At 43.8% G+C, this 27,958-nt stretch overlaps 1 protein-coding gene and 1 non-coding gene across 6 annotated transcripts in view; one reads left to right on the top strand and one right to left on the bottom strand.

Annotated features, from left to right (window-relative positions):
- Window positions 1-27,958, bottom strand: part of Arid1b (AT-rich interaction domain 1B) — a 380,162-nt gene that overhangs the window by 190,176 nt on the left and 162,028 nt on the right. The gene's annotated exons all lie outside the window — the stretch shown is intronic.
- On the top strand, window positions 20,164-20,267 carry LOC128118802 (U6 spliceosomal RNA). The gene has a single exon (XR_008221329.1). It is a non-coding gene; the product is annotated as a U6 spliceosomal RNA (small nuclear RNA).

Below are 27,958 nucleotides of genomic sequence, written 5' to 3' on the forward strand. Positions count from 1 at the left end.
GGACAAATAAACCCCTGTTAAAGTCAAAAGCTAGGAAGGTAACAGGACAGCAATTTGCTTCCTACGCTTTATTCTGACTAGGAGATGCTGATGAGTGGTTAATGTACAACAATTTTATTACAGTTTTTTTTTTCTTGTGACCCTGAAAAAATTTAGAGGAAACCACAGTGTCTGTCATATTCCCAACAGATTGCCCAGTAAAGGCTGCTGGAGCATGAGCTTGCAAAGGCCAGTATCTGGTCTAGGTAAAGTTACAGCAGAAAAAAACCCACAGAATTCAAAACTGAAATATAAACTGAGTACAGTGTCTAGTTATAGATCGTGATGGTTATTATAAACTATATAAAAAGTATACAATATCATATACTGTACATAAAATGTTTCCACTGGAAAGAAAATTCAACTAAATTAGATGCTACAGTCATGGTTATTGCTCATGCTATTCATTAGTTTGTTGATTTTTTAAAATATTGTTTTCTTTACTATTAAATTAGGATTGCAACATTTTTGCATATCTTTGGCTAATTTTCAAAATTAAGAATTTTAATATGCACATATACTCGAGTAAACACATTCCTCTGAAGTAAATTAAGGTGTACAATAAAGAGCAGACTACAAACACTTCATTTAATTCCAACAGAACTTTTGAAGTGCCTCAAATTAGGACATAATCAGAACATAGAGAATTTATTAGTATACTTATGTTCATAAAAGTACTAGGTCCAGGAACTCCTAATTAAAATAAATGAAAAATAAGTACCTAACACAGTATTCATCAACGTGCCCTTCTGAGTTATTAAAATCAAGAAGGATATGATACACTACTATGGACTGTACCTAAAACATGTCTTTAATTCTAAGTTGATACAGTTTGGTGGCCAATCCTGCGTAAACATACAGATTCATCTCCATTTGCTAGTGGAAATTACAAAAGCTGCCAAACACAGTAAATACGTAGGACCGTCCTGTAAGGGCGGCAGTTCTACATCTATCCTGCCTACTGGCTATACAACGATGGGCGACTTACTAATTCTTAGAGCCCTTGATGAAACAAACTATAGCAGAAACGTCATGAGAATTAAATGACTTGATAGACACCACAGGCATGCAAGAGCACCTGGCTCCCGAGTAAGGCCACAGCAGCATGACTACTACTCTGGGTATAATCACTGATCATCGTGCCTATGAACTATGACTAGACATGAAAAGCCACTAATGACACGTAATTATGGTTAGCAAGTATGACAGAACAAAAACCTAAAACAAAAATTAAAGTCTTCACGGGCAAGAATGTTACTCAGTAGCAGATTAGTTGCCAAATGTGCACATGGCCTTTGGTCTGATGCCTACTGTAACACATACACACACTGACTGTACAATTCACTATACTCTAGACTCTTTCTTAAAATTTATTTATTTTTATTTTATGTACATCAGTGTTTTTCGTGCATGTATGTCTGTGTGAGGTTGTGGGATCCTGGAGTTACAGACAGTTGTGAGCTGCCACGTGGGTACTGGGAACTGAACCGAGGTCCTCTAGAAGAGGAGTCAGTGCTCTGAACCGCTGAGCCATGTCTCCAGCCCCTAATCTAGACTCTTAAGGACAAATTTCTACTCTTGTTTCTAGTCCCCAAAGAAGCAACCCTAGGATTGACATGGTGGTCATGCACCATAAGTACACTGAATTAGCCTTAAAACTCATCATGTGAGAAGTTTCATAGGTGTGTTGGAGGCATAGTGCAGAGCTGCCTTCCAAGAAGGTTCACATTACTCATTAAAAGTCTTTTTTTTTTTTTAAATCACATTAGTTGGTAAGAACTCTACAAAGGGATAAACAGCACACAGAGTCGTGTCTGGTTAAGTATCAGAGGGCTGCTCCCTCCCACCCTTCCTCATGGCAGCCATGGAGGGCTGCCCTCAGAAGAGGGAGAATCAAGGAGCCAGCTCTGAGGCTACTGCGAGTGGCTTCCCGCTGGTTCACTCGTGTGTGCATGCCTACGTAGGTCCCATGTCATTTCTCCGTCAGCGTGTGATGTGCAGCACTGTCTCCATGTGACAGGGGAAGAAATGGGGCTAGAACTTTGCAGTCACTGGAATCGCCTCAGATACACAGCTAGACGCGCACGCTGGGGTGAAATGAAAATGTGTGAGCCCGGAGGCGTTCATCAATGGCACTTTTCTAACGATAAAACTAGAGTTTCAATTCACTCACAGTACGTGTGTCACACAGCCAGTGTGCTTCCTTCCCTAACTTTCAGCTGCTGACAAGTAACATGAATTATCTGGAGCTATTAAAACACCCCATCTTCCCTCCTGCCTGGGATTTTCCAACTATAAAACACTGGGATGCTGACTCCACCTTGACCAAGACAGAGGAGAACACGAGCATCTCAGCTGTACAACTCTTGCCATCAGTGACTAGCAGAGGACCAGGAGGACAGGGAAGCAGTGTGCAGGCACGATCCTGAGGGGCCTGCTGAGCACAAGGAGAGACGAAGCTGTAAAAGCAACAAGAGTAATAAGGTTGCTAGTCGCAGTGATGCATGTACTCAGGAAACAGGGATTGCAAGATCAGGGCCCAGTGCCCACCACAAAGCAAGTTCAAAGAGCTTGGATCGTACCTCAAAACCAAAGACCTTACCTTACACAGCAAGACCTTATCTTTAAACCAAAAATGAATAATGATAAAATATGATAAATCAAGGTCAAGGAAAGTTAAATCCAAAGAGGAGTTGAAAGAACACGAAGAAATTCCAGTTTCCATTTTCTGAGGACAAAAGGGCGCGGGCACACGGACAGACAGACAAAGTGGGACAGTGAGAGTATGAGCCTACAACAGAGTAAGTCAGCTCCCTGTGGCTCCTGCACGGCCATGGGCCCAAGGTTCTGGAGCAGGACACATGGCAGAAACCTCGAGAATCCTGCTTCATTTGACAGCACCTGTGTCTTGTGGCAAGAGCAAGGGATGACTACAGTGAATAATGCCTGCTGTTCTCCAGTGGGGTGAGGCATGGTACTGACCTGTTAAGGACCAGGCCAGCTCCAAATGCAGAGGACTAAAGCCCTAAGAAACATAACCCCATGTAATGGTTCACCATGCACAAGTGTGTGAGGTGACTCAGGCACATTTAACCACTCTCCTGAAACAACGCCAACCTGACTGTGCTGGATGAGGCAAACAATTGTATTCAGACACACAGGAAGTGAAACACCAGGGCTGGTGGGCGACAGACCTCCTGGGGTCTTCCTAAGTATCTCCAGTCCAACCTACTTTCCCTAGAGACAAGTGCATTGCTCTACTAGACTAGGGAACATGCCATGGTCATGAAAGGATGGGGTATACCCGTCTGTCCTTTGTCCCTTCTCAACAAGTATCATGTACACTGCAAGCACCCAATGTGTGTAAAAGAAGGCACAAAACGTGAGTCACCTCACTTGAAGCCACAGATGTTCCCCTCTTGAGTCCCGCAAAGTCAGCCATGCTAACAAAGCCATGCCACAACAGTGAGTGTTTCAGCATACCTGCTCCCTGTGGCATCCAGAGCTGTTACTCCTTTCACTCTTCAAGCCTTCAGTGGGTGACTAGCAAGGCTATCTACTGCTAAACCCTTGAGCAATAATCCCTCTACTGCTAGCCACAAAATGTTGAAAAATCCGAATTTCCCACATACCGGATTTTCTTTGAGCAGGTCATTCATGTCTACAAACATTAATCATTTGGAACGAAACTGGCTAAGCAGGCTTTGGCCACTTCCACAATAGTCTATCATCCTCCAATATACTCAACACTCTCTCATCAGCTATAGATTAATTACATTAATATCATGATTTTTTAACTTTAAAAGAATTTTTTAATACATGTACTATTCAACTCAAAGGAATAAGATCACAACAACAACAAAAAATCCTAGACTCAAGAAAGATATGCTGGCTGGGCAGTGACGCACCTTTAATCCCAGCACTGGGGAGGCAGAGGCAGGCAGATCTCTGTGACTTCATGGGCAGCCTGGTCTATAGAGTGAGTTCTAGGACAGCCAGGGCTACAGAAAGAAACCCTGTCTCAAAAAAACCAGACCCGGGGGGAGGGGGGGTGGGGGAACAGACAGACAGACAAGGTAAACGGGGCTGATGTGGGCTTTCCTATAACCAATGCTTAGACACCCACATCTTGAACAAGGACAAGAATGCATTAAGTTTGCAAAGAGAACAGAAGACCTCACTCAGAACGGGAGACACAGATGACATCAGGTGAACAGGAAGAGGAGACACACACACCGAACAGGTGTACTGTTCTGGAAAGCTCTTTGCAGGGGAAGCACAAACATGAGCTGTGATTGCCTTTCTGCAACAGAAGACAGAAAGGTCCCCCTTTTATTTATTAATTGATTTTTAGTGTCTTTCAGAATAGCTGATGCTGAACAGCCAGCTTGTCTTTGGGCTTTTGCTACTACTATGCTCCGAGTTAAATTTCCTTCAGAATAACAGCCCTGGTCTTAAGCCCAGATGAGAACAGCACAGTGTGTGGATCTAAACTCCTTAATTCAACAAGAGCATGCATTTATTGGTGGACCACAGTGGCAGTGTTCTCAACACCTTGAGTTAATCTTAATGGGGACTTGGTGCCCTTGTCCCATTTCAAATGTGAGGAAATGGGACATACAAAGAAATTCGACAACTCACCCAAGTAAGTGCCGAGAAAGACTTAAACCCACACGCCCAACTCCTGACCTGTGTCTGTCCGTCTCTTATGTTAATGACTTCACTGTGAGGTGGTCTGTACTTGAGTACGTTTAACAGGACTAGACAACCAAACTTGGGAGGTCTAACAAAATGGCTGTATTAAACTAAGTGGAACTGAAATAAAGTTCGCATGTAAAACTACTAAGGAAAAGTTGTGACCTGTTCTGTCCCTTCTGCTGTTCCTCAGAATCCTGCAGGATAACGATAAATGCCTTCCAGAAAAGGCGGAAATGTAATAACAACTGAGAAGAACAGAATGCAGATGCCTGTGACAGATGTTACATCTGAACACAACAGCAGAAGGGCGTGGCTCTCAGTGAGGCCAGAAGTGGGCAGCTCTGCCACCCCAGTGGAGCCAGGCCTGGCCAAGCTAGTCCCCAAGGGAGAACTGGACGGTGCTGTTAAGGGTTCTTTAACAACGTACAGGGGGATGTTTGAGTTTTATTAACAATACAGTTCATGCTTTAAAAAGTATATGCAACTGAAGTCGATATGTATGAAATGTTTAGCAGGACGGATTCAACCCTTAGCACTGCTCACAATCTAAAAGGCATCACGGCATGGGACTCCAAGTTGGAAGGGAACTGACAACAAATCCACAGCTGCTTGGTGCCAGAGAGCTTCCGCAGCATGCCCAAGGCCCTGGGGCTGAACTACGGCACCACAGTCAGCGACCGTAATACTGAAGCACCAGTTATGCGAGGTCACCGCAGTTAATTAAAAGGCGAGCCACCTTTAATATCAATGTCTAAATGGGTCTGTTAAATGTGAGCGCACAGCCTTGCAATTAGTGTTTAGAAATGTATTTTGGTTTGGACATGGACACTTCCCTTGCATCAAGTTTCCGTGTACACACTTTGTGCAAACAACTGCATGCGGACTCGGCTTTGTTTTACTGACTGCATTTCTCCAGGCAGAAGATTATTACACCGGTTTAGAAAGAGACAATACAGAAGAGTGCTGTCACCTTCCAATCATCTGAGTGATTTTTGCAGAATCAAATTATATTCTTACTTCTCTTGTCTTCAAGGGCAGCTGTCAAAATTGAGTCACTCTTAAGAGCTACAGCCTTAAGGAATTTCAAAATATTCTAAAATACATGGATGCTTTCTTACCATAAAAACTTTTAAGAACAGCGACTGTTTAATAAAAACCTGCTTTTATCTGGAGCACAGGACAAGGTTCAAAAATGACTCATATGTCTAACATTTTCTGAAGCTACGACGTCTAAGGGAGTTACCTCCCATCACATTCTCTGAGGACCCTAGTGAAGACTGCACATGATCAAAATGACAAGTGATTTAGGAAACAGAGGATTCAAATATATGAGTCAAAGAGAAGGGTCAGAAAAATAATGAAGGGCATTCCAGGGAGTGGCTAGCTGCATTTAAAGGTTAACAGTCACTTGAAGTTGCATCAGGGAGACTATGGAAATCAGAAGGGATGTCTCGTCAGGAAAACAGAAGTGAAAAATAAAATGGACCTGACAGATATGACAGTGTGAGAACTCTGCTGTGGAGGCAGTGGGAGGCACAGGGAGTCAGTCAGATAAACAAGGAAATACAGCACATGAAAAAGAGGGGCAATTTCCAAGCCTGGGATGACTGAAAGGTATTCCAGAAAGAGAATGTAATTACAGAACAAGGCAATAGGTAACTGAGCACGCATGCTTTAAAAATCCAACCATGGAAAGAGTACTGTGGTCTCAAGTAGAGACAACTTCATTGTCTTTTTATCATCTATAAATTAACTATACATTTCTAAATTTGGGGCTATTTCTTAAAACTCAGATAAAAACAATTTATCCTGGGACATGTACACTTCCTCTTTGTTTTCTAAAGGTTGGTTCTGTACGCCTGATGCAAAGAAGGGCAGAGACTCAGTTTCTCTGGTCACTTAACAGGCAGTCAGAGACTTCTAGTTTCCATTTCCAAAAACCTTCCTTCAAAAATAACACACACACACACACACACACACACACACACACACACACACACACACACCCCTCCACACACAAAACCCATGTGCACAGAAGGGAAGGTGTAATGGGAATGTGAGTGCCCTCAGGTCTCAGAGGAAGGGACGAGCACAGTGTTTCCACCAGCCACAAGGCACTCGCCACCCACCCTCCGGCCTTAGGAGTCAGGAGCTCCTTCCCTGTGCACATGTCCACTAGTCCATGGCTGTGTGCCACACAGACCTCCAAGCTCCTGAACTACTGTCAATCTCAAATCCAAGAAAACAAGTAGAAATGGCCAACGTTCTTAGAAACACTGAGGCAGCCCTGGCCTCCTAACCTCTCATGCCTGCAATGGGCAGCTGTCCCCACAACAGACAGTGAAAGCTTAAAGCTGACCAACATGGTATTCTGTGTAAGGTCAATCGGAGTGGCTGAACCCTGACCTACAGTAAATACAAGTTTGATGAGGATCTCTGTGGACTGTTCTTCATGTGATGCCAAATGGATCCCGTCCACTAAGCTGGGGCTATTCACTCAAATGATTATGTCACTGATAAATCTGCAAACAGTAAGGACAAAGGCATGAAATAGGAAAGTTCTAAAACTACAACAAATACCATTAACATAAGCTTTAAAGACACATTTAAATCTCCTTCCATTCATTAAGCAGTTCAATAACATATAGGTTTATTACTTATAACTTTTAAAATATAAGATATTCTATCCACTGGAGTCAGCTGTCATCCGGATAGAAATTGGGAAGGAAAAGGGCAACACAATTTGATTCTGGTATCTTAAAGAAATATAAAAAACCACTCAACTAGAAAAAGTGATACACTACGTACATACTGTCTACTGGAAGGTAAAGTCATGCTCTTTAATGAAGTGGTTCTTCTTATAAGTTGCCAAAATTCTCTCTCGAGTTCCCCCGTGGCTGTCCTAATGTGCAATCCACCCTCCCTCTCTATACGGCTAACATTCGTACCACAGAGTCACAGTCACTTCCCCCTTAGAAACAAATGAATAAACGGACTGGACGAAGTGGGAGTGCAAGCTTTCAAGACAACAACAGTGGCCCGCAGTCCCTGAGAGACAGGGAGCAGTTGGCTCCCCCACACTAGGACTGTCTTGGGTGAACTTCCAGGCTGCCGTGTAGGGAGGAAAGGTCAGATGATGTATGCGAGTCGCCCAGGTTATGGGAGTGGGTCGGAGTCTGAAAATGGCCATGGGCCAGCCTCGTTGAGGTGAGAGGAGACTGCCAGGAAGCAGACCTCCTAGGTACCAGCAGAGGTTCCATCCAGTACATAGTGACCCTCAGCAAAGGCATCAAGACACCATCTGAGGGAGGTTAAAGAACCCCCAAAGTGTTAGGACGACACACAAAAGTGCTCCTATTTCTACCAGCCAGGAGGGGAAACTGCAGAGAACACTGGAAAGGAGTCTGCCTCACTAGAGAGCCTGAGCTGGAGCCAAACACTGATCTGGTCCTAACACACACAGCTTAACATCAGACCCCAAATGATCAAGTTGTTTCCAAGAGATGTAAACAGGTGCTGTATCCAAAGTTCAAGGATATTGTAGGAATTAATTTCTTTAATTCCAACTTGGCTGGGAACTGAATGTAGCTAAGTGGTTAGAATGCGTGCCTAGCATGTACAAAGCCATGAGTTCAAGCCCCAGGCACAGCGGTACAAGCCACTAATCCCAGCACTTGGGGGGGGGGGCAAAAGGACTAGAAGGTCAAGGTCATCTTGTGCTACACAGGGAATGAGACTCTGTCTCCAAAATGGAGTCATCCGGGTAGGAGACAGTGCAGGCATGAGACATTTCCCATGCACATATGAGGACCTACATTCAGACCCCCTAGTACCCATGTAAAAAGTCAAGCACACTGGTGTTCATGTAATCCTGTTTTAGGGAGGTAGAAGATTCCTGGGGCCACTGGCCTGGCAGCCTAGCTGAAACATGAGTTCTAGGTTCAGTGAGAAAGCCTGTCTCAAAATAAGGTGGAGAGTGACTGAGGAAGGCCACCTGGTGTGGCTCTCTGGCCTCCACATGACACATATACACACACATCTACACATTCACGTGCACACAGATACATACATTCGTGAGCACACACACATATACAAATACAACCATCAGCAAGGTAAAACTCACATCTGGTATATAATTAAAAAAAAAAAAAAAGACCAGAAATACAAAGAAAACAAGAAAATGTAAAGTAAACCAAGAGGAGTAGCAATGAACTAAATGCACACAGAAGTGGCAAGGATGGTGGAATCCATAGACGAAAATGCCAGCGTTCCTACCCACGTGTTCAAAACAGAGAAATGTCTGCCTTAAGTAGTCGTGAATGTGATATAAATTAACTCAGATTCAGCTTCTACAGGTAGAAAACAGTGTCTCATGTTAAAAACACGCTATATACATTGTTGGGTGTTTTTACTTACATCTTTTCCTGTTTTTTGTTTACTTTTGATTTTGCTGTATGGCTGAGGCTGTATGTACAGCTGAGGTTGGCCTTAAATCCTGGCCTCATGTGATCTTCCTATCCAGGGTTCTGGGGCAGCAGATGACTGGCATACCCCATGCCCTCATCTAACACCATGCAAGAAGGAAGAATGGATGGGGACAGTAAGTACAGAGAGGAAAAGGATTCCAAGCGGCTTCATGGGCATGTGAGAGGAGCCAGGACCAAAGAGGGAAGCGGGGAGGGGGAGGGGGAGGGGGAGGGGGAGGGGAATATCTAAAGAAGAACAGGACCCAAAGTTGTTCCATGTTTGATGGAAACCCTAAAACCAGACATCCAAAGGGTCAACAAACTCAAAGGAAAAGGCAGGACGAGAACTACATCATCATCACATGCTCAGCACCAGCCAGAGAAAATCTGTAAAGAAAACAAACACCATAACATAAAAAGCAACACAAATAAACGAAGCCTTCTCAGAAACAGAAAACCCACAAATCAGGCCAGCAGCTCCTAAAAACTAAAGGACAAAGCTAGTCAAATAAAATGTCCAGTGAAAAGATCTTTTAAAAAGTAAGAAAGCACATACTTCATGTCAAAAAAGCAAATGTTATTCCAGAAGGGAGGGTCCCAGCACTCGGGAGGCAGAGGCAGAAGGATCTCTGTGAGTTCGAGGCCAGCCAGAGCTGTTACACAGAGAAACCCTGTCTTGAAACTCTCACTCCCCTGAAAAAGAAAACTTCAGCAAAATTAAGTGAGTTTTTTGTTTGCTTTTTCTTCAAACAAGGCTCTTAAGACACAGGCGTCAGCTTTGCAAATGAGACTTATATTCATGAGCGGGACTTGTGAACTTCAAAAGCACAACATAAAACAATTCAGAAATGCCCCCAAAGACCTGAGAAGATTTCCTACCAGAGGAACTCACAGTCAATGCTCACACTACACGGTGTCACCATCACCAGTGACCAGAGAGGACAAACTGGAACCAGTCACACCCTCAGAAGGACTGCAGTGCAGACTGAAGCTACAGCTAGGAATGCTGGACAGCAGCCCTGCTGATGGGTTCTAAACGGCAGCTGCTTTGTGGAGCAGAGAATTCTGCTCCTGGGTACCAACTGGAGAAACGAAACATCGCATCTACAGAAGGACTTACATGTGCTCCTGGTGAAACCGTTCAGAGCAGTCAAAGAGAGAAACAGTTCAAACAAGAGACATGGTGGGTTTCCCAACACACGAGAGCAGTCCATCTCTGCCCAAGTGGAGTCATGATGCTGACAAGCAAGCTGTGCTGAGGAAAAATGTGTCTTAGTAATGGTTAAGTCACAGGCTGTAGCTAATACAGCTCATGGCTCCAGGCCCCACAAAACTGAAACCAATCCGCCCATATCCAACAGAAAGGCGAAGACAGGTGTGCCTGCACTGGCCTCTGAGGTGGCTAAGTTGAGTGCTGTGGCGACGTGCTGATGTGCAGGTGGTGGCGGAGCTACCACTCACGGTGTCTGGGTCAGCTACTGTTCTCTAGAACAATGTAAGTTTTCTACTTTCCAGTGTTCGGTGAGATTAGGAGCTCACACACACACACACACGGAGCCTTCGAGATGAGCCACTGCAGAAAGTAATTCTCAGAAGAGTAAGGCCCGAGATTCTGTCACACACGGCCACAGTATGACAGGACAAAATGAAGTAACAGGCATCTCAAAATGAAGAGCACCAGCGGAAACGGTATGCTAGTGACTGGATTAACTGTGGCCTGGTAAAAACAGATGCAAACAGAACACTGAACCAGAAATGTACACAATTGTTATAGCAATTTTTAAAAATACAGAAAGAGGCACTAAGAGACCGAGGAAGGGATCTCGAGTGAGATCCCTGTAGAGACACTGGTGCTTCAGTTCCAAACAACCACAACAACACATTTTTCTCTTTCCTAGTATTTATAAAAGCTATACTACACTATTAAGTATGTAATAATATTAGGTCTTAAAACCTGTGCATGCCTTAATTACTTTATTGCTAAAAATGCTTATGACCAAAATATAAATAACACTATTTTGATAATCGGTTTTTAAAAATTCAGTATGCTGCAAGAAGAGGCGTCAGTAATACTTCCCTTGTGAGAAGCAGGAATAATGAGCCTAGCCTCACATGGTTTTGCTTGTACGCAGTTTATAAAGCTGGCACTCCCAGAAGAGCACACGCTTAAGATTCAGTGCAACAGCCAGGCTGAGGTCGTTCGGCTCACTTCTTCTTTCCGCGTATTAAAACTATAGAACGCACAGCCATATACCTGAAATGTACGCACAATAAAAACTCAAAATCCAAAATCACATTACTTTTCACTTTGTTCCCTTGATATTTTTTCCTCTCTCCTAAAATTCTGGGCACTGGCGATCTCTGAATGAATAAAATTATGTTCTCAAGAAAGGTGCCCGCTGGGAAATCACACCTCAATTAGCACAGTGTGATGCTGCAGAGAAATGTTCCACAAGGAAACTTCTCAGACAGTGAGGGAACTTGTATGCAGGTCATATAAAAATTAACTGGAACAATCTAGAAGTTCTGGGGCAGGAAAACCCATAAAAAGCCAGATTTCAGGACCACTTCTGTAATCCCACCAATGCACCCCCCTGGTGGCCGTGTGTGTGTGTGTGTGTGTGTGTGTGTGTGCAGGTGCACACCTGTCTGTCCGAGCATGGTGCAGGCATGTCAAAGGTCAGAACAGGTTGGCAGTTGGCTGTTTCCTTCTCCTCTGAGGATTCTGGGGACTAAACTCCAGCCTTTAGGCTTGGTGGCAAGGGCCTCTCTTTACCCAAAGTGCCATCTCAATGGTTTCCTTCTTTTAAATCTATAATCAGAAAACATGTCAGAAGTGGTCACAAGAAGAATTTGAATCCAAATCTGGTGTTCTAAATACTGGAAATAAATTGGCAAATCAAACAGAATAAAAATAAGTGTGAGGAGGAGGAAGGAAGGTATCACCATTCCTGTCAAATACACCAAGTCTCATTGTTCCTGAGAGCAGGGGTGGTTTGGGAAGTTAAAAATGCAAACTAAACAGAACTTCGTTTCTTAATTCCACATCCTTCGAGGTCTCTAGTTATTGATGAAAATTCTGATACTTGTTTGTTTAGATCAACATGCAAACAACTTCACTGTCTAAATGTAAGAGATGTATTCAAGAAGACGAGCAACTAGAAACAAATAACGTCACACATGCTCCTTAAACGCACTTGAAAATAATTATCGGCAAAGAATGAAGAGTCGGGGTGTGGAAGACGATCTGGTTTCAGCTTTATGATGGGCCTCAGGAGCTGTATTTGTTTACCCTGTTCTACAGAAGCAAGTGCAGCAGCAGAGGCCTTCCATGACCTGGGCTGTCGATAAGCCTGCCCTCGCCATGGTTAGCTGTTTAAACACCGTCACACCTCAGTCTTGTAACTACAGGAGTCACATTATAAGTACACAGCAGCCAGGCCTAACTGGTGCCTACCACGTTGTAGAGTGCACACTCTCAGAGTAACAGGCCTAGCTGGTAGCTACGATACTGTTTTAGTCAGGATTCTCTATTCTCTAGAGGAAAAGAACTGAGATTGGCAATATGTGTGTGTGAATATATTATATATGATACTATCATATTTATTAGAGTGGCTTACAGGCCGTGCTCCAGCTAGTCCAACAAGTGCTGTCTACCAATGGAAAGTCCGCGAATCCAGCAGTGTTCAGTCCACAAGGCTGGCTGTCTCGGCCGGTCTTCAGCATACGCTGGAGTACAGAAGAAATGGACTCTAATGCCAGTGAAGGAACAGACTTACTAGTGAGTGAGGATAAGTAAGCAAAGCGACAGCTTCCTCTTCCGTGTTCTTTATGTAGGCTGTCACCAGAAAGTGTGGTCCAGATTTAAGGGGGGTCTTCCCACTTCAACCGACTCGATTAAGAAAAACTCCCTCACAGGCATACCCATACCCAGCGCCTTGGTTTTCTGTTAATTCCAGACACAGTTACGTTGACAACCAAAAATAGCCATCAGAGGTATAGCACACCGTCTCAGACTGCCACTTTTCAATTGCGAGACAGAATGGGAGGCTGGGATTCCATTACACATGGCCAAAGTCAATTACAACGTCTACAGTCTATCACATAGCACAATGCGAGACACACCAGCCTAATGTGTTAGCCATTATCAAAGCGGCACTGACACCAAGTATCATGCTGATATGGTTATTTTAAATTTCCTTCTCTCACAGGAAACAAATTACAAAGAATCTAAAACTTTTCTTTTTTAAACAGAGAAAAATGTTTACCAAAATTCTAAGGCTAACTCCTTTGGCCTGACGTTTGTTGGAGGATAGTTGTTTCAAAGAAAGGTCACTACGCATGCAATCAATCCCTTTCTAATGGCAGCCGGCTCCACAGGCTAGCTGCACTGGCTCATAAGGAGACTCCTGTCATTCTTGAGCTCACTTGAACCCCCAGATTAACAAGGAGAGAGCACGTGTCCAGCTGAAAAGGGCAGGCAGAGATGGCCTCCAGTTTGCGTAAATTACTGGACAAGAGGCCTGCAGGGCCAGAGCTGGGACTGCAAAGCACAACGCACACAGCTGTTTACATGCTAAAATTCTAATCTTCCACGTGAACTAAGGAAAGCACTAAGGTTACATGATGTCACTAAGCGAGCATTCTAAAGGGTGACAGGCTCAATTTTCTGCCCAGAAAAGCACGGCAGTAGGCAGCGGGACAGAGATGAGGTGGCCGCTCGGCCGGCCCTTTTCAGAGGTTTCTGTTCCTCCCAAAACAAAGTTAGTCTAAACAACACTCCTTTCTGGTTTCTCAATGTCTGTCCTTGACACACCGTAAATGTTCAATAAACCTTCAAGAATTGCTATTGTTGGTCACACATAATTAGCTAAAATTCCTTCTAAATTTAGGCACTTTAGTTTTCACTTAGGCATTCTGGGAGAGATCTCATATCATGTGACTAAATGTTGTAACTTTTATGTATTGTTTAAAGTCTTTTTAAGACACAGAACCATGTGAACTAGGAAATGTAGTCTTCTGAGTTGATCCTACTCTACAGTAGATAGATTCTGAGAGGACCCCAAGAGTCCTAGCTGTTAATCTCCCGCTCACATCTGGAGTTCTGACAGGACCTATAACTATGTTAGGATGTTGCCTCTGTGATTAAGATATTTTACATGGCAAAGGTTAAAGGACTTTGCAGATGGAATTAAGGTCCCTAATCACGTGACTCTGAGCTAATCCAAGGGGAAACGGTGCCATGTAGTCCTGGCCTAATTAGGAGAGCTGTGTCAAGAGGATCAGAAGAGCGGCTGGCCAGCTTTAAGACAGCAGGCGACAGGAGCTGAGCAGGCCCCAGGCTCACGTCAGATCACAGTCCAGGCCGTAAGGGAAGCTGACACTTCATATAGAGTATCACTAGGGCACAATTCTATTCGCCACCATGGATCTGGGAAGCAAACCAGAGAGAACCAGGTCCAGCACATGATGGCGACTCTCGAGGCACAGCATCAACCACCGTAACTAGCGTGTCTAACAGCACACAGAGGGCAGCCGGGCACCGCAGTGCGAGCGGGTAACGCCAGCACTGAGCGAGCTGGAGAAGAATGCGAGTTCCACCAGGCCAACTTGAGATGTCTCAAAACACAAAACAAAACAAGGACTGGAGATGTAGATCAGTGGCAGGACACTGGCCTAACATGTGCAAGGGCCTGATCCCCAGTGCACCACATCTACCCCAACAGCATCCGTAAGAGCTGAGGGGTCAGTCAAAGCAGCGACAAGCCAGGAGGAGCCAAGTGGCCAGTGAAGATGATCCTTAGTGATTCAACACCGATTTCTATATTCAGTAGCTCCTTGGCAGTGCAAGGAGGGAACACCAGTTTTCTTTACTAGAAGCTCTGGCTTGGAATTGGGTTGTCTGATGGTAGTTGACACAAGAAGGTCTCACAGAATAAACCAAACTAACAGCATTGAGCTTTGGCAACTAGACTCGGCATCTTCTTCACAAAACAGGAGTTGTAGCGTGGCCTTCATAAGCACCTGTTCTGGTGAGTGCTGCAGATGGAAGTTCCCTTGGCCAAACAACCTGCATGTGTGAGGTCATTCATCTGTATTACAGATTAGTAATTATAAGCTGCACCACTCAAATATGGTTCAACGTGGCTCGTGAACCTGGCTTTAGGTAGCTACTGACATAGAGTATCTGCTATATTATTATGTGGCTCTAAATATGTTCCTGGCCTCTTTATTTTTATCAGCAAGTACAAAATATCCATGGAGCCTCACCTATGCCTACAACACTGAACTCAAGTGTTTTTAGAAAGGTTGCTCTAGGATGTGTTTCAAAGCCTGAGGCCACCCCTTCTCCTGGCTGGATGCCTCAGAGCAGAACTGCGGCACACGGGACCCCACAGCACAGCTCCAGCAGTGCAGCACAGGAAAACAGGCCATCTACTCCAGCACGGGCTGGAGAAAAACGGTAGACCCGGCTAACAGACTCACTCAGAACGGAGATCTGTGTCCAGACACAGTATTTTCTAGATAATTTCGTTGGCACACACAGACAAACCTGCTGAGATATGAATGGTGCGGTATGTTTTTGCTCGGTCCGTTCCATGAAATAATTTATGAATGAATCTGACTGCTTAAGTTCATCTCTAAGCTGCTTGTAGGAATCTGGAATGCACTCTCTAGAAATGTGCTAAACTGAAGTGAACTCCTCAACCTAGGAAAAGCTCTGCTCATAAGGAGACTCACTGATGGGAAACTAATGCACCTTGCCAGCAATGTTCTCCTGGGGGACACGTGTGTACCTCTTTCATGTCTGCCAGCTGTCAGGCCCATGAACAAGAGATCTGCCAGGGTCAGCCTCCTTCACTGCAGGAGTCTGCACTAAACTCCAAGCCAGAGTATTCCTGACCAAAAGATGGGCCACCACTTACCAAGACTCTGCACGTGCACCATGTCACATGGACAGGAGACTCTGTCCCCATCACTGGCAAATCAACACATGCACAAAAGGTGATAAACTCCTCCATTCACTCAGCCACAAGTGGTGGTGTGGGATTCAAGCTAAGACCCCCTGAAGTGACTACACCTTTATAATCACTAGAGTGGTAAGAATGTCAAGATTCTAGGACCTACTACATTCACCCAGGATTTTACCCTAATGCTCCACAGCTCTGTTTTATGGTCTTCAAGTACAAATGTTTCAACACTCTTAACTTCCCACGTTCCCTTAATTGTATAAACTAAAAGCAAAATATCCAATATTAATCTTGATTTCTAATAGGCAGCAATAAAAACTGAATCCTAGACAAACAGTAAGCATTATCTATCAGTGGTTTAATTGCCAGGAAATCTGCAGCAGTGGAGATGTCCAGAGTCTAGGAAGGTGTGAGCAGGGTGAAGGAGTGTGAGCAGGGTGCAGGAGTGTGAGCAGGGTGAAGGAGTGTGACGGGGAGACACTGCAGGTGTGGCCACTGTTCGTGGTGCACACAGATCCAGACCCTCCCGCCCAGCAGCCAACTGGGAATGAGGCATGGAGAAGAACAGGGCGCCTGTTCCCAGGACACAATGAGCAGGAAATAATTCCATGTCCAAAGCCTTACACAATGCTAAACTTTGCATACATCCACTGAAAAGATTGACTTAATAAGAAGAAAAATCAGCGTTAAAAGCCAGGTTCCCACTGGACAGATCAATGTTCCTTGCCACTCTGAGCTCCACCTTCAAAAGTACAGAACCAGCCGGGCGGTGGTGGCGCACACCTTTAATCCCAGCACTCGGGAGGCAGAGCCAGGCGGATCTCTGTGAGTTCGAGGCCAGCCTGGGCTACAGAGTGAGTTCCAAGAGTGGCGCAAAGCTACACAGAGAAACCCTGTCTCGAAAAACCAAAAAAAAAAAAAAAAACCAAAAAAAAAAAAAAAAAAAAACAAAAAAAAAAAAACCTCTGGGATGGTTTGAACATGTAATGACCCCCAATGGGCCCGTATGCTTAAGGATTGGATCCCAGCTTGAGGCACTTCTCTGGGAGATTCTGGAAACTTTAGGAAGTAGGACCTAGCTGGGGGGAGCAGGCCACTAAGAGAGCCTGTGGGTGCATCTTGGGCCTGATCCCTTCTTTTTGCCACAGGGAAAACAGCCCCACCATATCTAGCCATCATGATGCTCTGCCCAAGAAAGTGTGGTCAGCCACCAGAACAAGTCTTTTCTCCTTAAGCCATTGTCTCAGGAGAGTAACAGCTTTGCAAAGGTAACTATAGGCTCATGCAGTGTTTCAACTGCAGGTCTATAAGGATATGCTATTCCAACTAAATGATCAATTTAAACAATTTCAAACACAATCAGGAAAGTGTAAAACATACTGTAGCATGGTAACAGCAAACATAACAAAGCTTATTTCACAACAGCGATCATGATTTTTAAATATCAAGCGGAATATACAAGCTCAATTAAAATCACTACAGTACTGGAGTCATGTCCTGTACCAAATGTGCACCATGTGCACACGCTCACCCACACACACCCACACCTCTGCTTCCTTATTCATCATTCAGAGCAATGAAAATCAGTCAAAAGAGGGAAGTACCAAGAGAAAAAAAATTAATCCAAATTAATCATTAACCTGATGGGTGACAGCTAATTTATCTTCCTGACTTTTTCATACCTAACATTTAATTACATTTCTGTGGTGATTTGTGTCTAATACCAGTGGCTATTCTTATCTAAAGGGAAAGTATGTGTGCACATACCTACACATATTTGTGTGTATATGCACATGTCTGTATAAGACTAATATATTCAGCATAGACCTAATGGTCAAACATTTGACAGATTTGGAGAATATCATGACTACATGCACATATACATATTTCTAAAAATGGCTGAGATAAAATTTCTAATCAAGACAAAAGGTAAGAAAAAACTATGCCCATTGACAAAGTCCGAAAGTAACTTTTAGCTCACGTACTCTTTGGTAAAGGAGCTGCTAACAGGCAGCAGGTGTGATCTGTGCTGGCCGTGCAGCGGCCTTTCCCCCGAACTGAGACCACCGTCCTAAGCATCTCCACAGCCAAGCGCTGGTGCTGCGGAGCTGGGGACGGCAGTGACTGCTCTAAGTTGATAGAGAAATGGCAAACTGTGATGTGTGTAGCTGCGGGTTCCGGAACCCTACGCTGCATGCAGACAACAACTCCTTCCATTAACTAGAAGAAAACTGTCATCAGCTTCTGAACCTCTGAGAGACGCTGCCGAAGCTCAGCCTATTGGAAGGCCAAGCTCAGCCAGTGTGCTGGTGTCTCACTGATAGCAAACGCAATATAAACCAAGTACAGAAATACTTGAAACCGCATCCAGGAAATGAAAGCAGGTACATGCTGCCTACAAAACACAATTCTTAAAGCCTGAATAGTCTCAGAACTTACTAAATATTAATAATTTTTCCAAGAACTACAACTGTAAATGTACATTTAAATGTAACTTTTGAGACATGGTTGTTTCTCTGTATAGCCCTGGCTGTCCTGGAACTCACTCTGTAGACCAGGCTGGCCTCAAACTCAGAGATCCACCTGCCTCTGCCTCCCAAGTGCTGGGATTAATGGCGTGTGCCACCATGCTGGGCTTAAATATAACATTTTGACAATCAAGCTAATAATACAAAATAAAAACCGCCCTTTCAAAACTTAGCAAGCTCTATTATATATTTTATTCCAAGTATTTAAAGCCATATTTCATATAAAAGAGCTAGAAGACAGGTTAAATATAGTTATTCCTATTTGAATTGTGATTACTTCTAACTTGGGTTTTTTTTCTTTTTGAGCTTTAAACTTAATGTAAGTTTAACCTATGTTTTACATAATGAACATGTCAACACAGAGATCTGGTTTATTCTACTAAATTCTACTACACTAGAACACATAATAATCTACAGTCACTTTCTTCAAATGATAGTCACTTTCCACACCATTAAGGTGGTGAGGAGATTACTCAGCCTGGGATAAAACTGCTATAGAATAACATCCAATACGGGCTGAAAAAGGCAGGTTCCTCTGTTCGGGGGAAACCTAGCCAGTCCAGACAAAATTTAGGAAGTGGGATAGCTGTGCGGCCCAGTCCAGATAGGGACTGGAGAGGTTGGAGCTGGAAACCATCACTGAATTATGTTACTGCTTTGAACCCTGGTCCCAGCTGTTTAGTGTCTGCCACATGGGGACCAGACTACGGAGGCTGCTGTACGTGCAAAGGAAAGGAGCTGCTATGAAATATTCATTTGAAAAGTAATTAAGTCCTGGAGTTTAAAAGCTAACCTTTCACAACACAAAAATCATCACACAGCCTGGAGATTAACACATTCGGATGGCCTCTGGTGCTTATTACAATTTATTTAGCACCTCATCTACATTGATACGTAGGTTGTTTATACAATTTTTCATTTCCTACAAGCTCAAATAAAGACAAATCAAGGGATGATTTTCTCCATATGCCCAAAGCAAAACCTTTACAGACCACACACACAGGACAAATAAAACATTAGTAAGTCTCCCAAAAATATTAATGAAAAAAGGAACCCTTTTGTGTAAGAAAGGCTGTACATCAACTGAGGTGAAGCTGGCAAAAGGGTGGTCTATGGACTAGAGAGAAGGCTCTCACAGTGAAGACCACTTGCTGCTCTTGCAGAAGACCTGAGTTCGATCCCCAGCACCCACATTAGGCAGCTTCCATCTACCTGTAACTCCAGCTCCAGGGGATTTGACACCTTCTTCCTGCCTCTGTGGGAACCTGTACCCAAGTGTACACAGATCCACACACATATAAATATTAAAAATAAAATTAAATTAGAAAAACAGATGGTTTAATAATCATCTTCATTTTTTATACATCAGTAACAATTCCAAACTTACAATTTTTAATCCAGAGACACATTCTATTGACTGAATACAAACAAAAATTATCTATCATTAAGAATTTCAAACAGTTTTGCTTCAGCAGCACATTACTAAAATTGGAACGATACAGAGAAGATTAGCATGGCCCCTGTGCAAGCATGACACCCAAATTTGTGAAGTATTCCACATTTAAAAAAAAAAAAAGAATTTCAAACCATGTTTCTCTCAAATAGTCCCTACACAGAATATCAAATTAGCCTGTCTGACATCTCAGCACATGGACACAAAGTTGTTTTGTTTTGTTTTTTAATTAGGGGTAGGAAGAAAACTAGATAGATTTTTTGGCCTCAAAGGCCACACGTGACCATTAGCTTCGGTTTGGCTCTGTCCAGTAGGCAGAGTGATCTCTAAGGTGTCAGCAGAGGACTCGAATAAATCCTCCAAATGAGCCTAAGTGCTGGCTAACAGAAGCGTGCAGGAGAGCCGACTCAGCACCCGGTACAAGGTCAGTCTGAGTCTCATGCTGCTGACGTCATGGAAGTTCCAGAAGCTGCACAGCCCATCTACAGTAGCCAACTACTGTAGGTCGAGATGAGCTAACAGGATGGGCAGCTGAGTCCCTGAGTGCCGGGTGTGTGGGGGAAGCATCCTACATGGCTGGCCAGGAAGCAGTCATTCTGACTGCTGTCAGTGATGAACAGGCTAAGGATAAAAGGGAAACTGCCCCACAGCTCCCTTCCCTAATCGGCAGCCATACTTGAACATGGAAGCAGAGGCTTCCAGAACCCACACTCAAGCCATGCACAGTTCACACCAGAGAAGACAGTCAGTCCTGCTCAGGAGCCACCTCATAAGCAAACTTCTGTTTTATGAAATAAATATCGTGCAATTTCTGTAAACAAGAATTTCAAATAAATATACTATGAGCAAAAGTTGTTTTCCCCCCTAAGGAGCCATTTTTGTTCATAAAAGTTTTTTTTTTTTTAGTAAAATTTGATTGTTCTTATTAAAACAATACTCTGAAATTTTCAGATGGCTAAGAATCACTATGAATGTTAAAGATCAATGTAAGAGAGTCCAGATACAATTCAAACAGTACATTCATATTCGCTTCCACAGAGGCTTACTCCATACGAGTACTATGCAGTCATTTAAAAAGATGATTAAAACTATGTTTGACAGCAGAGGATGCTAAAATTCCCAAGCAATAAAACCAACAGTATTTAAAAAAATCAGTTTTTCTAAAAGAGACAATGTATAAATATATGCAGAGACAGCTCAAGGGTCATACAGAAAACAGTGACCCCACTTTACAGTAACACATATGTCCTACACATACACAAACAGCAGCCATTCCTAAGGAGAAAACTACAGCTCCTTCTGTTTCTCCGATCTACACCCCTTACCTGTGCGCAGGCCCCAGCACAATCTAAGGTAAAGCGCAAGCCCCCCAAAACAGACAGAACCTACGAAAATCAATTACAGCAGCCGCAAAAACAGGCACAGAGTTCTGAAACTGGCTTTTCTAAAGAAAAAAAATGAAACTTGGAAGCAATGAGGCTTTATTTCCAAGTTTTAGAACTATTAAGGAAGGCAAAGGGGCTTTACATCTGAAAGGAATTCACCTTTTTTAAAAACATGTTTGAATCTATGTATATACATGCACTTAAGCATCACACAGAAGGGCAGAAAATGCACATGTATGTGTCAACTTCTAAAAATGTCCACATGCCTACGCACAGTTACTCTGAAAAAGCAGTCAGTGCAGGCTTTGTTTGTTTGTTTGTTTATTTCTCATTATAAAGAAGGGGCAAGCTCCGCCTTAACCAAATGAGGTCGCTGTGTTTTGGGAGGTATAAAACACAGATTTTCTTTTTAAAACATATATTCCTAGGTAAGTAAGACACCAGTTCCCTTGCCTGTGCGTCTCTCTATTTCTACTTCAAGAAACAACCGAAACACCCTAGCTAGGTATCATTAGTCACAGAAAGCAGAAGGCGAGATCCACTGCACAGGGGTTTCATTCCTCTGGCCTAATCATCAAACATTTTTAAGAAGCATGTTGATCTTCTATCAAGTGGTACCTCGTGTGGACACAGGAGCCAAGATTCAGTAAAAGGCTGAGAGCAGGTGCCGCTGTGGGGATCCAGAAGATGTTCTGGAGTGCACAGGTATCAGCTGGCATCTGTGGCCAGGATACCACTGCTGCACGAAGTGGAATAGTCAAGTCAACTTCTTTCATTTTACTATCCAAATCACACATTCCAAGTGTGAAGCCTCTTGTTCCCAAAATGCTGGAATGACATGCGCAAATGGCTGGTCCCGACAGAGGACTTCGTGTAAATGAAAACTGGACTTTTAGTATCTGGCTTCAACTGAATGGCCCAGTGTGCCAGGCACTCGGATGCAGTGCATGGGCATCATGGGTTCCAAACACACTGTGCTGTAACTTTCCTGCTGTGGTAAACAGCACAGGGCTCTTGTCAAAGCTAAGGGCTGGAGTTCGAAGCTGCTTTCTTCCTTTCCCATGAGAACACATGAATCTTCAGCTTGGTGACCAATGTCCCACCTTACAGCTCTTTTCCTTTCCTAACACAGGAAAGAGGCGTGCTACTCTACGAGCTCTTCAGTGGCACCATTACCTAGACAGGAAGACAGCAAGGTCTACCTATGTACTTCCTGCTGCTTCAGTTCATAACGTCCAGGAAGTCGGGTTGCTTAGCAGAACCATCTCTCTAAACTCACGTTCTAAAAAGAACAGGAGCGTGTGTGTGTGTAATTCTAAGGAATTATGAGAGTGAGTGTGCAATTCTAAGGAAAGATGGGAGAGTGAGTGTGCAAGTCTAAGGCTGTGGTTTAGCTAAATATGAATGCCATTTTGCTTATTTCTTTTTGGGCTTCTTGCAAAGAGTAATTTGAGGGTTTGTCCCACTTGACAAATCCCCCCTCTAAGTAAGAATGCAATACAGGGATTAGCAATGAAATGCTGCTTTGCTTTTTAAGTTGTTAGCAAGCAGCTGTACTGTGGTACTCTAGGCAACATCCAACCAGACTCCTACAGAGGAAAAACATTTGTTCACAAACATAAATAGCAGTTTTTAAAGACATCACTTTGTCAATAAAGTTTGTGCACATTATTTCTTGTTGTTTGAACTAACACAATTACCAAAATGAAACCACACTTTTTGGTTTATTATAAACCACAATGCACACTTTCAAGAACAGAATCTATGTATCAGCACTCAGAGGATTACTATGAGTCAACAAATGGCATCCTTCACACAGACACCATACCACACAGGTACAGAGCTTGATTCACTGTCAAAACCAGACATTTCTAGGTTGTTAAGGAAAGAAAATGAGAAATGGTGTAAAAGCAAGTGAAATGTTGGTTTTAAAGATAACCACATCAGTAGTTTAGAATGTGCAGAATGTTCTGGGTGAGATCAGGGGTGGACAAGCTTCTAAGATCTTTCTGAATGAAAACTTGAACAGGAAACAAACTCAGGCAGCCACAGGAGACCTAAGAGGCTTGGAATGCAGACCTCTGGCCACAAAGGAAGAAAAGTATGGTGGTCCAAGCGGCAGTCCCTTACTCTGGGGAGGTGGTGAAGGGTCTGTCTGTCAAACTGACTGTGTATGTAGAAGGACTCTGATGCACAGGAGTCGTCAGATAATTCACCCTACAAATGTCACTTTTCTGATAGAGGTTCATCACACTAAGTACTGCGGGACCTTTATTGCAACTGTCTAGTAGTGAGAGGCCGCACCCACTCCTTCAGGAGACAGTTAGGGTCGGGCTGTGCACGGACCCTTACGCTCCAGCCTCCCACGCTGGGCCCTTCACGTGTAGACCCCCAAGCACGGCGCTGCACCTACGGATGGAGGACGGGTGGGTATATTTGGGGCTGCAGCTTCCTTTGTGAGTCCCATCATCTCATCTAATAACTTCCTCATTATCTTAACAGAAGTGCGCTAATTAAAGTCTTCGGGACTTATGTTTAGATTGAGGCACACTAAGTGGCGAGTGGTTTTGCTTAACTGAAAAATCCCAAATAACAAGCAGGTTAGGAGCTGGGAAGGGACTTCCTTATTTTCTGCTCACCTCAGAGTACTCCGCTTCATTAGCAACTAACTCCCAGTCTTCCTGACCTCATCTTCTTCTGTGCTGCCTCGCCAGCTGGACGACAATAATTCACTGGGTTTAGTAGCACTTTTTAAAACCGAAATTATCCAAATAATTGAAGAAAGTCGGGGTACAATTAAAAATAGAAATTATTCAAAAGAAATGCTGGAGATGTTCAGAGAACATTGAAATGAGGCAAATACATCATTACAGTATTATATATAATGTATAGTATAATAATGTACATTATTACAAAATGTATTTGCTGAAAAGTGTGTTCCCATCTGAGGGACTCTGCAACTCTTCACACTAGGAATGTATCCATCATAACAACACACCACAAAGGCTTAGGAATTGCTTAACAAAATGAACTCAATTCTCCTCACTTCATAAATAAAGGGAATTAGGGTTAGAAATGGAATGAATACGAGCATCTAGCAATAATAAGCCATCCATTTGTGCACCATGGAATCAAGCGGATATAGAGAAACTTATTTCATGTTTCTGTGTTTTTCTTCTCTCTGACGGGGGAGGAATTTAGCAATAAAAAGATGTAACTTCCTGCTATCACACACCAGCCAGATAGGCTCTGTAGAGCATGGTGAACTGTAGCACGGGGAAATGAGTGTCCACAAGCCCACATGGAATTTTGGGGGACAGCAGTCGAATTGGAAATGCTGAGGTATACATTCAAACTACCCAACCACATTGTTTCCAATACAAAACACAGTTCTTGGACTGTCTGAAGATTCAGGACACTTGAGCAGTGAGCCAGGAGACTGCTCTGAGACTGCTTGACACAGCGAAAGGCAGCACCCTGTAGCATCCCCAGGAGATTCGAGCTCAGCTGTGAGGGAGGTGAGGCAAGCTACACAGCAGCTTCATTAGTAGCACCTGCTCCTTCCAATCTCTCCTTTCAAGTGGCCAGCAAAGAGGAACTGGGCCCTAAAAGTTGGGGCCTTAAAAGTTCCTATGCCCTATATACCAGGCTGGCCTTTAACTCAGAGATCCTCCTGCCTCTGTCTCCTGAGTGCCCAGGATTAAAGGCTAGTACTCCCACTGCCCTTGTAGCCCAACTGTCTCCAGACACATATTATTCATCAACTGCCTGGAGCAGCTGCAGAGACCCAGAGCCAAACACTAGGTGGAGCCAGGGGAATACCACAGAAGAGGGAGAGGAAGGATTGTAGGAGCCAGAGGGGTCGAGGACACCACAAGAACACTGCCCACAGAAAGAACTAAGCTGGCTTACATAGGGGCTCACAGAGACTGAAGCAACCCTACACAGGACTGAGCTAGGTCCTTTGCATATATGTTAATGGTTGTGTAGCTGGGGTTCTTGTGGGGCTCCTAAGAGTGGGAGTGGGCTGTCTCTGACTCCTTTGCCTGTTCTTGGGACCCTTTTCCTCCTGCCGGGTTGCCTAGTACAGTCCTTGATATGAGATTTGTGCCTAGTCTTATTGTAACTTGTTATGCTGTGTTCAGTTGATATCCTTGGAAGGTCTTTTTTTTTTAGGGAAATGGAGGAGGAGAGGATCTGGGGGAGAGGAGAAGGGGTGGGGCTGGGAGAAGTGGAGGGAGGAGAAACTATTGTCAAGATATAATATGTGAGAGGAGAACAGAGGAAAAAATAAAAATTACAATACAAGCAAAATATACATTTTAAAAAATTCCTATGTCACCTGCTCTCAGGCTCAAACACACAATTACTTGGGACCCATGGGTGGAAAGGCCTTTCTGTCCTTTACCCATGTCCACAGACACTAACATACTTATTCAAGCGCATTATTTAAAAGCCAGAGGTTTCAGATCAGCCCCATTTCTCAGACACCTAAATAAGCACACTAGGTGAAAGCCTTAAGATAATTTTATTTGATCACCAAGGTGGTACTGAGAACCAGGACCACAGAGCTAAGCCCAAGTCCCCACACTCCAGTCCCAATCTCTGTCTCTGTCTGTCTGTCTGTCTGTCTGTCTGTCTCTCTCTCTCTCTCTCTCTCTCTCTCACACACACACACACACACACACACACACACACACACACACACACACGGAGACGAGCCTTACACCTCTATCCCCACCCAGCATCTATGCACTGTCTGACCTGGAGTCGGCCTTGGCTGAACTTGGCCTCCATGTGTATAAGAGTAGGGGAGGTGGTGAGGACATTCAGGAAATATCCTTAAGGTGCCCATCTCTGTAAGAACTATTTCTGTTAAATACACATAACTGAAAAATCAGAGAAATCAGCAAGCAGAGAGACACTAAACACAGAAGCTTGCTAGAGTATGCAACAGTATTCAAGTCCCAGCTCTTAGTTATACACAATTATTCTTACAACTGAAATCCTGGTGTTCAGCCCACATGCCAAAAACCTGCAATAGATAAAACCCTCTACATCTAAAATATATCTGTCCCTTCTGCCTCCTTTATTCTTGTATAGCTGCATGCTAGTTCAGAATGCTTTTCAAGTCAGCAGTTTGCACACCAAGAACTTGAGAGTCTTAATGTAAGCAACTTTCTTATTCTGACCAAAAAAAAAAAAAAAAAAAAAAATCCACTTTGTACAAAGACCTTGAACAGAAAGCATCTATACTCTACAGCTGTGCTGCATAGTATGGCAGCCACACAACACAGGTGTCTGTTCAAATCCAACAGTTGGAAATCAGCTCCAACTAACCATAGTTCAAACACTCAACAGCATCGTACAGCAAGTGGCTCATCTATGGAATAATGCACATTCCACAGATATGGACTATTTTTACCACTGCACAAAGTATTTTTTGGACAATGCTGATCTAGACTGTCCAGAAACGCCTACAAGCCCTCATGCAATCAGACTTCAGCATCCATAAACTCAAACACAGATCAAAATATTTGGGGAAAAACTGGGTCAGCACTGGACATTATAGGCTTTATGTCCTCCTCCTTCTCATCCCTAAATAGCATATTATAACAACTGTAAACTGTCCACACAGTACTTACACTGAAGGTGGTACTGGGAGTAACCTAGAGATATCTTGAAGCATATGGGAGATGTGCAGAGAGTATATTTATATAAGGAAGCCAAGCGTGTATGGACTCTGTCGCTTGTGGGGATCCTGGAACCTCTTTCCACAAGCACTTCGGTGTACTGATCTCGTACTGCAGATCCACAGTTGGGGCAGTGTTCATCAGTAACTGCGTCTTCTCTTCTCCCTTTGGAAGAAGGATGCTAGGCATGTTTGGGAGATCTCATCAAACCTCAGTGGAGAAAGCGCCCTGCCATCCCTCAGCCCAAGTCAACTGAAAACTGCAGCCCATAGAGACGCTTCAGTGGTCACCAGTCTGTAGGGATTTCTGTTGGCCACAGAGGGTCAGGTTGCTAGATAGCACGTGCAGAGGATTACTTCCCAACTGCCACCAAACACTTTCCCTCAGTCTATGAAAGTGACTGAAGATCTTTAAGTTCTGCTTCCCAGGTACTGATCTCCAAAACTGACTCCATCCCATTTCTGAAGAGTGGAGACGGAAAGGGCGAGGCAGCATATTAAAAAGCTAAAGAGAAGCCACGTGCCTTCCCTCTAAGAACACATGAAAGGATCTAGGCCACGATAAACAGACATAAAAGGCAAAGGAAGTCCTCCTGCGGGGGCCACTCAGCTCGCCCTCCCCAGCCAGGTCAGCCAGGCGGTGAGCCGGGTGTCCTGAGGCTGCTGCATTTACACATCTTCCCGGGACCTAGATCTCCAGGACCCAGGCCCTGGCTAGACCTGGGG

The sequence above is a fragment of the Peromyscus californicus genome, unplaced genomic scaffold (genome assembly GCF_007827085.1).
Source record: "Peromyscus californicus insignis strain IS unplaced genomic scaffold, ASM782708v3 Scaffold_22__1_contigs__length_63687245, whole genome shotgun sequence".
Lineage (NCBI taxonomy): Eukaryota > Metazoa > Chordata > Mammalia > Rodentia > Cricetidae > Peromyscus > Peromyscus californicus.